Here is a 13,873-nt window from a genome sequence, read left to right as displayed (position 1 = left end):
CCTGAATAATAAAGTTAAATAGGCGACATAGAATGATTGTTAATTTCTGGCTAAACGCTTTATAAAATTCCGCCGTGAATCCATCCGGTCCTGGCGCTTTATTGGATTTAAGGTTATTGATCGCAGACATAGTATCACTTTGAGTGATATCGGCCGCTAATAAGGATCGATGATGTTCATCTATCTTTGGTGTGACTAGATTGTCAAGGAATAGGTTTAGTTCTTGTTTGTCTATAGAATTAGGGCTAGGATTGTATACTTCTTCATATATATCTTCAAATATCTTTATTATGTCTTGTGTGTTACATATATAATTTTGATGGACCTTAATTCTTGAGATAGGGGGAGTATTGCTATGTTGATTAATCAATCTCGCCAGAAACCTAGAGGGAAGTTGAGCCCAATGTGAATAATTAGCTAAGGTTTTTATCTCATAGAATGATAGGTTATCCACCTGTAATGATGTTAATTTTAACTGCAGCTGGGTAATCTCCTTCTCTAGATCTGGTGAGTAGTTCTGTTGAATACGTGTTTCGAGGGATTTTAATTCCCCTTGTATAGTCCTCTCTTTAGTGATATACTCGTTCTTATAATGGGAGGCTTTATTGATTAATAATCCTCTGATCAAAACCTTAGTGGTAGCCCAAGAGATATCGAACGAGGTGTTGGAGTCCTTAATAGCAAGTATACATTGATCTAATAAGGTATTAATTTCTTTCTTAATATCCGACTTTCCTAGTAAATTAGGGTTAAGTTTCCACCCTCTCACTGAAAAATTTGGAGGGGTAGAGCGGGACCATTCTACAGATAAAGTAATCTTTGAGTGATCCGAGATTGATCTTGGTTCAATGCAGATATTAGTTGCAAAATTATGAAAAAAGTCTGAGATTAGAAAAAAGTCCAACCTGGACCAGGACTTATGACACTGAGAAAAAAAGGTATAACCTCTGTTCTTAAAGTTGTCAGGATTATTACAATAGGGGTCGAATAGATTAAAGTCACTTTTAAGATCTGCAATAGCGGAGGAGGCTAGTGGATTATTTACGGACATCCTATTAGATCTGTCTAGCATTGGGTCCTGGATAGAATTCCAATCTCCCCCAATTATATAGTAGTGTTCCGGGAATTTATGAAGGATGTTATACAATTTCATTATGAAGTTATGTTGTAGCGTACAGGGAGCATATATGTTTAGAATCATAATAGGCTTATCTAAGTAGTCTATTTTAGTTACAAAGTAACACCATCTGCCCTCAGAGTCAAAGTCCTGTTTTACAATAGGATGTTTAAAGGAGTTTTTAATAATGATAGCTACTCCTACTTTATTAGTTCTACTCCCCGCTGCTATAACTTCCTTAATCCATCTTTTATTTTTTATGGAGCTCCATTGTTCTCTTAATAGGTGTGTTTCTTGTAACAAGATGCAATCTAGATTGGTTTTGAACAGCAGATGAAGGATAAGTTTTCTTTTGCTTTCAGCTTGTATGCCTTTGACATTCCATGAGGCTATCTTCCACATGACAATCTTAACATTTGTGGGTAAGAAAAAAGGTTAATCTTTTCTAAGGTGTAATAATTTAACACAGAGGACGTAAAAAAGTAAAATACATAATAAATCCATAGATGGGCGACTCTTCCAGCGTATCTCCCGTGCATAACCACTTCCTCCTTTAGCCTGGAAGAGGTTGGGATACCTACATTATTTAAACACATTGCAAACAGTTGAAACACTCTCTTTCCTACGTGCTACGCTAACGTACCAGTACAAATTAAGAAGTAATGTATCCCAGAATATAATCTACAATTCTACAAGAGCTAGAAAGCTACGCTGACTTGAATTAAAACACTGCTTAACTCATTCAGAGCATGTCTTAAGTGTAGAAAAAGCAAAACAAAAGAACCCAATACAGTAACATATTTATAGTGAATAGTAAGACTTCGTAGTCATATTTAACTTGACCCAAAATCTGTTAGTAATATTTTAAATTCTATTTCCCCAAGGGGAAGGAGTTTCCGAGCACATCCATCTAGTCAACATAGGTCTATGTAAGGTGTATTACTCTGAAGACCTCTATACTAGATTAAGTCCTCATTCCTTTTAGTGTGTATTGTACATAAGAAATACAGATCCTTCCATTCCATTCCAGATATGATATAAGTACTGTGAATCTTGAACACCTTAGGCTGTCTATTCTGTGTCAATATATTATAAACGGGAACATACGTTTTCCAGCATTTATAAGTATAAAAAACTTTACAAACACACTTCTAATCAACTTCATTAACATCTCATTTAAAATACAGTAGGTTACCTCTACTAGGATATGTTCAGTTTTACTATTTAACATAAAAAATCTCACCTAATACCCACTAAACAGTGATCCAGGATTAGACAACAAGAAATAATTAGATAGTGTAAATCCTATATCTTCCAAGAAATGAAACCACTTTATAAACTATGTTCACTTACAGTAACATCACGATAGAAGCTGTAAAGTAATATTGTAAAGTTGCTCAGCTTCTACATCATTTATCAGAAAAAAAAAAAAAAAAAAGCAACATATGTAATTCATATGGGTGCTAGCATAACAAACAAGCCCAGCAGATTCCTACCAATTAATATGGGTACTGTAAATACCTGACTTTAAATTACGTATTTTTTTTTTTTTTTCCCCCAAAATTCCTGAGATCCTTAGGACCTGCGCACCATAGATGTAGTACCCCAAGGTAAATAACATACAACTTAATAGAGATATATACCTCATTTTAATATATATATAAATATATCATATTGGAGAGTAGTGAGGTGGTTTTCGCCAAGTGGTATGTACATAACAATGCTGTTAAGTATTGATCCAAAATGAGATGTGTAAGATTCTGCAAGTAACACTGTTAATTCAAATGGATATTCCTTTAGGGGAATGCAGGAGCCTGCTGTATTAGTTAGAGTAGGTTATCTCAGCTACACAAAGGGGGTCTGAGATCTGTCATTTGAAAATGATTGACCTAGAAAAAGTTATTAATACCACTGGGACATATGTAAACAAGTTTCATAGGCAGACCAAAACAGTATGAATGAAATTAAGTGAAGTAAGGCATGTATTTAAGATATGACTAGAACTTAGGAGACTACTACCCTTGTAAATCCTGCATAAACTGTAAAATGGACCACGCAACTGTGGAGACTTGAGGAGGGGTGTTGCCTGATTCCCTGTCTTATCCTAACTTTTTACCTTGTCCTGGAGCCACCAGAATGGTGATGGGGATGGGCCTGCCTGTTTCGGAAGCGCCTGCGGTGGCTGGAGAGTGATCCTTGCCTCTCGTAGACCCCTGAAGTCATAGTTCTCCAAGCGCTGCCTCGTGGTGGTAAATCCTCAGCATAGCATAAGGCGACTACATTTCCCAGCAGTCGCCTGTCCAAGCGTGACCTCGTCGCCTCAGCTAACCTCCCAGGATGCTTTATTCCCTTAAAGCAACAAGTGGATTTACAGAAACATAAACTGCGTCGACGGATGCCCTTCTTCACTTACAACAGCGTGTACATTGCAGCGCTGTTAAAGGATCACTCGCGGAATCTCTGACTTATATACTGCTTACCGACACAGAGAAGATCAACGTCTCAGAGGTAACGGAAGAGCACTGGTCCTCAGCGCATTGCACTTCGGAAGAAAAGCTCGCAGAATACTCAGATGGAACTATTGCATTATAGCAAGGACGCTATTTAGGGGTCAACGAGCTCCAGACCAACAATGTTTACAGTATATATGTATGGTAAGAGATTCCTTTTTCATTCATGAAACAATGAAACTCCTGTCTCATCACTACAATATTATCTCTTTCCCTGTTGAAATTCAAGTCTGCAAACTTTAAGTACTTCTTTATCTGCAGCATGTAGAAACTTTGCACGGTGCATCTTTTATGGCATCTCATATATACTGCTTATAGTGAATAATAAACTGAATTTCAGGATCTCCAGTTTCAGGTTCTCAGAATAGCTGTCCTGCAGAGAATAATTTCCTAAGCTGAAACTGAAGCTTTATCAAATTCCAGTGTAATTCCCTAAATCCAGTCAAATTAACTTGGTGTGGGAGGAAGTGAATGCTGGTAACAAATTCAAGATTTAAAGTATTGTATGTGAAGCCATGCTTGATAGCACCAAGCAGCTGTTTGGATTTTCAGGAATACAAAACACTGCAGATGATGCAAATGGTCAAACTAAGCCACCCAGGACTGGTTCAAAAGTAAGAAGGAGGTATATAGAAGGTGTTCAGCCATTGGTGATTGTTTTAAAGTCAATTATATCAAATTTCAAACACCACCAAAGCTCTAACTCAATGCCAAAACATAGCAGATATCCAGGTAACTCAACAGATAAGTCAGAAAGTGAGGTATTACAGATTAAAGTGAACAGTGATGGTTGTAGAACATGGTTACCAAGAACTAGATACAAGGTGCATACATTGGACAAATACACAGAGACAAAGTGCTTAGGCATACATCATGTCAAATCCATGGGGAAAAATAAAAATGCTGCTGCTAAGGAGGATATTCCACATGACTTCACTATGCACATCGTAAAGATAATTTTACTTAATTCATCTAAGCTCTCAGGCTCTGTATTCTGAGCTAGCATGTAAAAATATCAAAAGGTCATTTGAATATGAAGAAGGGTGCATCACTCCTGTGAAATAAACATTTTCCTTTTCATAACTTTTATTCAAGCATTACAACATGGCTACATATTCATCACAATTAATTTACTATAAACATTAATTGCAATTATAATTTCACGACAATTTCTGTTTAACACCCAAATATAACTCAAGCTTTCAACATTTTCACATATGAAATGATTGATGTTTGAGAAATTAAACACACTTTTTACAATTATTGGTTTATTAAAATCTAAAGTTATTTTCTATATTGCAGACAGCAGTTAATGTTTTGGGCATAACTGCAAAAGATGGTCATAAGTCACCGTCCGATCCTTTCCTTCTAGTTCTCTTACATACAAGCCTTTTTATTCTGCATTTGGAAATGTGGCAATACAATTCTGAACAGCAATATATCAGGTAGTGTACCCTTCAGATCCCATTTAAGAGTGTAGGGTCTAAAGTAGGGGTTTTGCAGCATTGCATTAACAACACTGCTCTGCAATAACAACAGTCATCCAGAATATTATATTCATAAAGCACTAGAAAGTGTACTAAAAACTAAGCTAATATGGGAATGGAGAAAAGCGATGATTGCAATTTGAGTTACAGAGATTAGGCAAGTGGGGCCTGGAATTTACTGGAGAAAACTGGCAACGGAACCAAGGTATTGGGAGCAAATAATTACATAGGGAAAGGTAACAGAACAGGAAGAGGAAAAAAAATGTATTTGGACTGCAGGCTAGAGACTGCCTCCTCTATCGGGGACTAATATCAGAGTATAGACAAAGAAAAAGGGATAGGGGAATCCTAAGTGAAATACTTGCACTGCTTGAGTTATCAGTTGAATCTAGAACAGAAGTTGCTGTGAAAAACAGACAATTAGAAGGGCCTGTAAAACATTGCAAGATAACTCTAGAAATTAATCAGATGAGGTCAGAAAAAATTGGATTAAAAAATTAGATAAGCAATTCACAAAGAAACAATGAGAGGAAGTATGAAAGGTCTGAAATATGCAACAAAACCAAGAAGATTTAGCATTTTTGCCTCAATTGTTTGTATAGATACTGTTATACCCCAAGCAGACTCCAAATAATTTTTCCTTAGGATGGCAAATGTGGCAGGTGTAATAGGGAAGAAAGACGGACCAGAGGGCACATGTACTCAGTGTAACGAGTTGGCACACTTTAAAAGATCCCTACGGAGTACTCTGTCAGGAAAACTAGGCGAGCAAGTCAGTGTAACTAAGGAAATTATTATTTTAAGCTGGGATACAGGATCTGAATTGCCTAGACATATTAAGGCCTTGTTAAGTTTAATTCTGGTGGCTGCCAAAAAAGCAATTACTAAAAATATGAAAATCAAACTCTAAACCAAGGTAACCATTTGAGTTGTCGGGACCCATTAGAGTGAGTCCTGAAATGTGCAGACTGAATGGCTAAAAGTTCAGACTTGTATATACCAAATCCGGGATGCCATTTCTTGTAATATTCCCTTTTCTCCGAGGTATGGCAATCTCAGAGTTAGTATATATAAGTTGGGGGGGGGGTTGCTCCCTGCAAAAAAAAAGAAGTTTAAAAGAGAAGAGCGATTTTCGAGATTCACTTTTCTATGTTTTCAGTCTCTTTTTTTCAGCTTGTCTGCTGTCAACATTTCAATAGGAAGCCTTAAATCACCCATACTTAAATTAGTAAATATTTTTACAGACATAAAAGAACAAAAAGTAGGATTGTTAGAACAGGTAGGGGTAAATTACATAGAAAAACTAGAAATTCTTTAAACAATACATGTAGAAAAATGTTTTGGAGGAGGAATGAGGTTTAAGAGAAGGCAGGAACTGAACAATTTATATATTTTTGCGTGATTATATTGTGTAGAACAATATATATGATGTATAATGTTTGCAAATGTGAGCTTGTTAACATTGTTTGATTACTTTTATATAAAACTATGTTTGCCTATGTTACAAGTGATAATTTGGACCAATGTCATATGATCAACTTTTGAAATAGTTGAATTTCATGTGATTGCACTTATATCATCGACAATTTAAAAAGTCAAAGTATTCCTCTTCACTTAAACAGTACATTGCCCTATAATCGCTGTACAGTAGGAACAGGAAAATATGTCCTTTTCCCTACTGTGGTCTGATCTTGGAGTTGGCAAATATTAGATATATATATATATATATATATATATATATATATATATATATATGTATGTATGTATACACACACATACCCATTGGATATAAAACGTTTACACACCCCTGTTAAAATGTCAGGTTTTTATGATATAAAACAATGAGATCACAGTAAATCATTTCAAAAATGTTACCACCTTTAATGTGACCTATAACCTGTGAAATTCAATTGAAAAACAAAGAAATCTGTTACGGGAAAAAAATATAAAAAATAAAAAATGCACAATAAGCTGGTTGCATAAGAGTCCACACCCCTAAACTAATACTTTGTTGAAGCACCTTTTGATTTAATTACAACATTCAGTCATCTCAGGTAGGAGTCTATCAGCATGGCATATCTTGACTTGGCAATATTTGCCCACTCTTCCTTGCAAAAGTGCTCCATATCTGTCAGATTGCAAGGGAATCTCTTGTGCACAGCCCTCTTCAGGTCACTCCACAGATTTTCTATTGGATTTAGGTCTGGGCTTTGGCTGGGCCATTCCAAAACTTTAATTTTCTTCTGGTGAAGCCATTCTTTTGTTGATTTGGATATATGCTTGGGGTCATTGACATATTGAAAGGTGAAATTCCTCTTCATCTTCAGCTTTCTAGCAGATGCCTGAAGGTTTTGGGCAAAAAGTGACTGGTATTTAGAACTGTTATAATTCCCTCCACCTTGACTAAAGCCCCAGTTCCAGCTGAAGAAAAGCAACCCCAAAGCATGATACTGCCACCACCATGCTTCACCGTGGGGATGGTATTCTTTTGGTGATGCGAAGTGTTGTTTTTGCACCAAACGTACCTTTTGGAATTGTGGCCAAAAAGTTAATCCTTGGTCTCATCAGACCATAACACATTTTCCCACATGATTTTGGGAGACTTGATGTATTGTTTTGCAAATTGTAGGAGGGCCTGGATGTTTTTCTGTGCAACCACACCCCATAGTCCAGACATATGGAGAATACGGGAGATTGTTGTCACATGTAGTACACAACTTGCCAGAAATTCCTGCAGCTCCTTCAGTGTTGCTGTAGGTCTCTTGGCAGCCTCCCTGACCAGTTTTAGTCTTGTCTTTTCATCAATTTTGGAAGGACATCACCGTTGTCCCATATTTTCTCCACTTTTTTGATGACTGTCTTCACTGTGTTTCATGGTATATCCAATGCTGTGGAAATGTTTTGTACCCTTCTCCTGACTGATACCTTTTAACAATGAGATCCCTTTGATGCTTTGTAAGCTCTCTGTGAACTATGGCTTTTGCTGTAGCAGGCAACTGAGTAAATATCAGGAAGATCCTATAAGGAAAGCTGAACTTTATTTGGGGTTAATCAGAGTCTTTTTAATTGATGACAGGTGTGTACCCAAGAAAACTAAATGCTGCAATTAAATCAAAAGGTGCTTCAACAAAGTATTAGTTTAAGGGTATGCACACTTATGCAACCAGCTTATTGCACATTTTTTATTTTTTATATTAGGTCACATTAAAGGTGGGAAAAGTTTTGAAATGATTTATGTGATTTATTGTGTTTTTTTTTATATATCACAAAAATCTGGCATATATATATATATATATATATACATATACACACACACACACACACACACACACACACACACACACACACACACACACACACACACACACACACACACACACTTATAGCTGTACTTCTACTCACCAAAATAACACTTGTTCGAATCTCAGACAGCCGACTCCACTCCAGTGAACTTCCACTCAAGCGAAAGTACGGACTACCGAACTCCTTTCCCTGGGAAATGAACCACTTGGCCACCAGGATGAATTTTGCCCTTTTCCCCAGTGTAGTGCAATCTTGGAGTTGGTATAGGGGCATGTGGGGGTGAAGCCCCCCACTTGGGTGGGTTTAATTTGTTTCCATTCACTTTCTTCCCTGGTGGCCAAGTGATTAATTTCTCATGGAACGATTCGAACAAGGGTTATTTCGGTGAGTATAAGTATACTCATACACACACACACACACACACACACATATATATATATATATATATATATATATATATATATATATATATATAAAATTAGGTGGGAGTGGGGGGAGTGCAGGGGCTTGCCTGCCTCCTCAGCTAAAACACTGTTTTTAAGGATTTTCATATCTTCAACTTTTTAGTTGATCATATGAGTTCTATTATATGAAATCTGACTACTTAAAAAGTTGATCATATGACATAGATCCATGATAATTCAATAACATGTTTATAAAAAAACTGCTCTGTTACAAAATTAATTGTACATTTACTAGATATTTAATTGAAATCCAAGTTGCTGATTCAAAAAGGTTTTCAGTAGATATACTTTTTGAAAAATGATGCAGTGTTATCTATTTACCCTGCATAATGAGCTTGAGACATCCATATCAGATTTTTTTATACCTGTCATACCAAAAACAAGCATCTCTTTAGTAATTAGTGACTCTTCTTTCCAAAAGAAGCAAACAGTTGATCAAACTGATTAATTTGTTTTGTTATTTCAATGTAATGTAGGAGATGTTTTTGAACATCCATAGTATCGGATATTATTTCTCTTTTATTCACCTGTTTGAGGAAAATATGGTCTAGTTAAAACGGATATCAGAAACCACTTCAGGCAAAATGGAAGCCATTTCCTCAGTGATACTCTGCTCTTCTGAAAAACTGTACAGCATTATTTGTATATCAAGCCCTGAGGTTCAGAAAGCTTTCTAAGTGATGGGATTTCCACCAAGAAGAACAGCTTCCAAGAATTTCAGTCTTGCAATGTAAACAGACACAAGTGAATTCAGTGTCAGCTTTTCTGTCAATTAGCTGAAGTCTCAGACAAGGGACGTAAGATATTTTATACACCTAAAGTAAACAATACTCTTTAGGAAACTGTTTTACAGCAATGAAAGAGTCCGATGTAAGATAGAGAAAGAATGAGGCTCACATCTGCTTATTCTCTTTTACCTTTAATAATTCTGACAAATGGTGCAGAAGGAGAGTTATAAAGAAGACGCACCCAGTACATTAAAATAATAAACACTTTACTGTTCATGATAAACTATAGCTGTAGTAGAAATGATAAGCTTTCCTGCACAAATCACCTTATGGAAACAAATATAGCTGCTAAATATAATCAATGAAATGGACTTTCTCAAGTCAATCAACAGTTTATGTTTAACCCATCACCTTTTTTATATCCTTTGGTTTAAAACCCATAGCTCCTAATGGTGTTATGACATCTTTCTGGGACCACATTCCTCAATCAAGTGACAACATAATAATAGGAAGCATATGAAAGGGTAAAAAGTAAGAAAGAAAACATCACTAAGACAAACACAGAAGGCACTCCAGCAGAGAATCAAACTGGAGAACCTCTTGCTATGAGGTAACAACGCTACCACTGCACCACTGTGCCGTCCACAAGCCTGTGTGTATACCTGAGTGCAAGTTACCAATTACTGGTGAAAGTCAGAATCTTACAAAAACAATGAAATGTTCACGAACAGTAAAATAGCACAATTATAACGATGCAGCCATGCTGGGGTGCTGGATAAACATCTCCAAACTGACAACTCACAATGTTCCTTTATGGTTCAATACACACATACAATGCCATTCAGACATGCTACAATAATACATGCTAAAGTAATAAACAACTCAAACATAACTAAACCCAACAAATGAGATGGTCACAGCCTTTACTCTTACTCTGTCGCCAAACTATGGAATGCACTGACTTCTTCAATCCCTCAATTGGACACCTTAAAATCATTCAAATCTGCACTAAAAAAACACTACCTGAGCCATTATACCTGCTCATGTGCAGATAGGACGAGGCCTCCATGAATACACCTGAGCCATTATACCTGTTCATGTGCAGATAGGACAAGGCCTCCATGAATACACCTGAGCCATTATACCTGTTCATGTGCAGATAGGACAAGGCCACCATGAATACACCTGAGCCATTATACCTGTTCATGTGCAGATAGGACAAGGCCACCATGAATACACCTGAGCCATTATACCTGTTCATGTGCAGATAGGACAAGGCCTCCATGAATACACCTGAGCCATTATACCTGCTCATGTGCAGATAGGACCAGGCCTCCATGAATACACCTGAGCCATTATACCTGCTTGTTTGCAGATAGGACGAGGCCTTCACGAATACACCTGAGCCATTATACCTGCTCATGTGCAGATAGGACCAGGCCTCCATGAATACACCTGAGCCATTATACCTGCTCATGTGCAGATAGGATGAGGCCTCCATGAATACATCTGAGCCATTATAACTGCTCATGTGCAGATAGGACCAGGCCTCCATGAATACACCTGAGCCATTATACCTGATTGTGTGCAGATAGGACCAGGCCTCCATGAATACACCTGAGCCATTATACCTGCTCATGTGCAGATAGGACCAGGCCTCCATGAATACACCTGAGCCATTATACCTGCTCGTGTGCAAATAGGATGAGGCCTCCATGAATACACCTGAGCCATTATACCTGCTCATATGCAGATAGGACCAGGCCTCCATGAATACACCTGAGCCGTTATACAGTACCTCCCGACTTACTCTTATCCTTGTTACAATCCTATATCCTGCGTAAAACACTCTATGTTTATCGCACCGCGTAAAACACTCTGTTTATCACACCTTACTAACTTCTAGTAATGCTAACTCTAGTACTTCCTAGTGTTAGACCACAACATTTCTTCTCTGAATTTACCTAGTTGTCTGATTGGTTTTATAATTTTCTGCATGTTAATATGATTAATTTGTTATCTCTATCTGTAATTACAGTGTGTATAAAACTGCAATATCAGTCTGTTCTAGAAAAGAATATTCTCTCTCTGTACTAAACTATCCATGGCAATATTTACATTTTGTATCTTCCTGCAGCTCTTCTCCCCAGGCCTCCACTGAAAATGGGTGTCTGACCCAGCAGACTTTCCCAGTCAACAAATGTCAATAAATAAATACAGCTTTTCAAAACACTTCATCAATGCCAATAAATGTAAAATGTGAATTTTGTCAGTGTGCACTTGCGGTGCCTTATATGTATTTCTTTACATCTCAGAGATATAAGAGAGAGAGAGAATACAGTGCCTTGTACAAACATAGTTTAAAATGGTTTACTATGAGAATATAAAAATGCAGAACAAAATGCGGTCACATCTTCGATTCAGATGTGAGATGTGCTGCGTATTAATTAGGACAGAATGTCGAAGTACGTATAGTGAAACATTCACATTCGTACTTTCGACATTTTGTTTTGCACGTCACTACTACATATCACGGAATGTAATGTTTTAGCAGAGGGGGGGAAGACCCACTGCACCCCCCCCCCATGTGGGGGGACTGCTCTACCCACACCCCCTGAAAATAACATATTCCAACTCTGAGATCGCACTACAGTGGGGAAAACAGTAATTTCCCAATCTCCACTGTACTGTGATCTGTAGTCATAACTCAGATGACATATGTGCGAATGCACAGCAGCTTTCGCTAAACTGCACACTTGCAGTATTGCAGGTCGGCGATATGCGAATCAACCACATGGGGTTCACCATTCCCGATTTCGTTGACCGTGTACTCAACATTCTCATAGTAAACAGTTTAAAACATTCAAATGCACATTTTACATTTTTTGGAATTGACAAAGGGGTGGCAAACAATTGTTTCAGTATTTTTTGTGAGATTTTGACTTTGAACAGTAGTTGGCACCTTTGCACTAAGGTGTGCAAACAAGCTATATACTCTATACTTTAGCTGGGTCCCAATACCAAATTATGTCACTTTAAATATATTATATGTATTTGCATTTTTGCACTGGTACATTATTACGTTATTATGCTTCACCATTTGAAGAATGTTATATGATTTTTCTAAGGTAATTTTGATTTGAACCAGCAGGTGGCACTCCCATTTTCAAGTGCACACACCAGTTATATTTTTTTAATGCACTAGCCATGGGTTTAATTTGTCAAGTATTTTGGGCTTCTAATGCCAAGACTGGAATGGAACCCATTCCCATATCAAGGAATGATTAGAGTTCATGAAATTAAGATTGTTTCTTTCTATGATGTTAGCCAAGAGTGTTCTCCTCAGCAACCATAATGTACTCAGAATTGCCTCCTCCTGTAGTTCATATGGGGTTTCATGTATTACTTGTATTATCTGAGTACCATTTCATTTGACCCATTGCTCTCACTACTGCTGGGACTGCCTCGGTATCTTTCTTCCACACTGCTCCTGTTTACTACTGTTTATGCTTCCAAATCCTGGTATATTATGACTTTCTCTCTCTCTCTCTCTCTCTCTCTCTCTCTGTATGTAAGATGCTGTAATCACTGAGGATATCTGCGCTTTTAGATAAAATCAAAGAGATTCCATATTCTCCGAAAAGACTATGTTAACACAGCAAATATAACCTACATTATACATGCTCCTGCTGTCGCTTTAAACATTTATATATGTTCTTGCATTTCTGTATTGTGACAGCTGCATTGCCTGTTATTGTTGAAGCCAGAACTGTGATGACTTTGAAGCCTGGTTCCATGATTTATTACTAAGTAAGGAGAATTGCTGGTGATTTACATCTTCCAGATAAAACAATGATGAGGCTGGCAGGCAAAACAATATTCTGATTAAGTTTTTAATGGTGAACTATGGTGATACAACACAGGAGCATTTATTTGGTATTGAGTGGTGCAGAAAGTGTATGAGTGGGTATGTATGATGTGTGTGTGTGTGTGTGTGTGTGTGTGTGTGTGTGTGTGTGTGTGTGTGTGTGTGTGTGTGTGTGTGTGTGTGTGTGTGTGTGTGTGTGTGTGTCTAAGCGTGTCTGAATCTGTAGCATTATAATACTATTGTTATTAATAATAATAATAATAATAATAATACAATTAACAAAATAGTTTGATGCTTCAAAATAATGTTTTCATATTTCAAGAAAAATATTACAGCCATGTTTCAGAGGTTGTTGTGGGCATCCCTTTAGCTCATAATAGTAAAAATGGTTTTAGC

The sequence above is a fragment of the Protopterus annectens genome, chromosome 15.part0, assembly GCF_019279795.1.
Source record: "Protopterus annectens isolate FY-2018-M chromosome 15.part0, PAN1.0, whole genome shotgun sequence".
Lineage (NCBI taxonomy): Eukaryota > Metazoa > Chordata > Ceratodontiformes > Protopteridae > Protopterus > Protopterus annectens.
The sequence above is the reverse complement of the archived record's forward strand: the minus strand, read 5'-3'. Positions refer to the sequence as shown.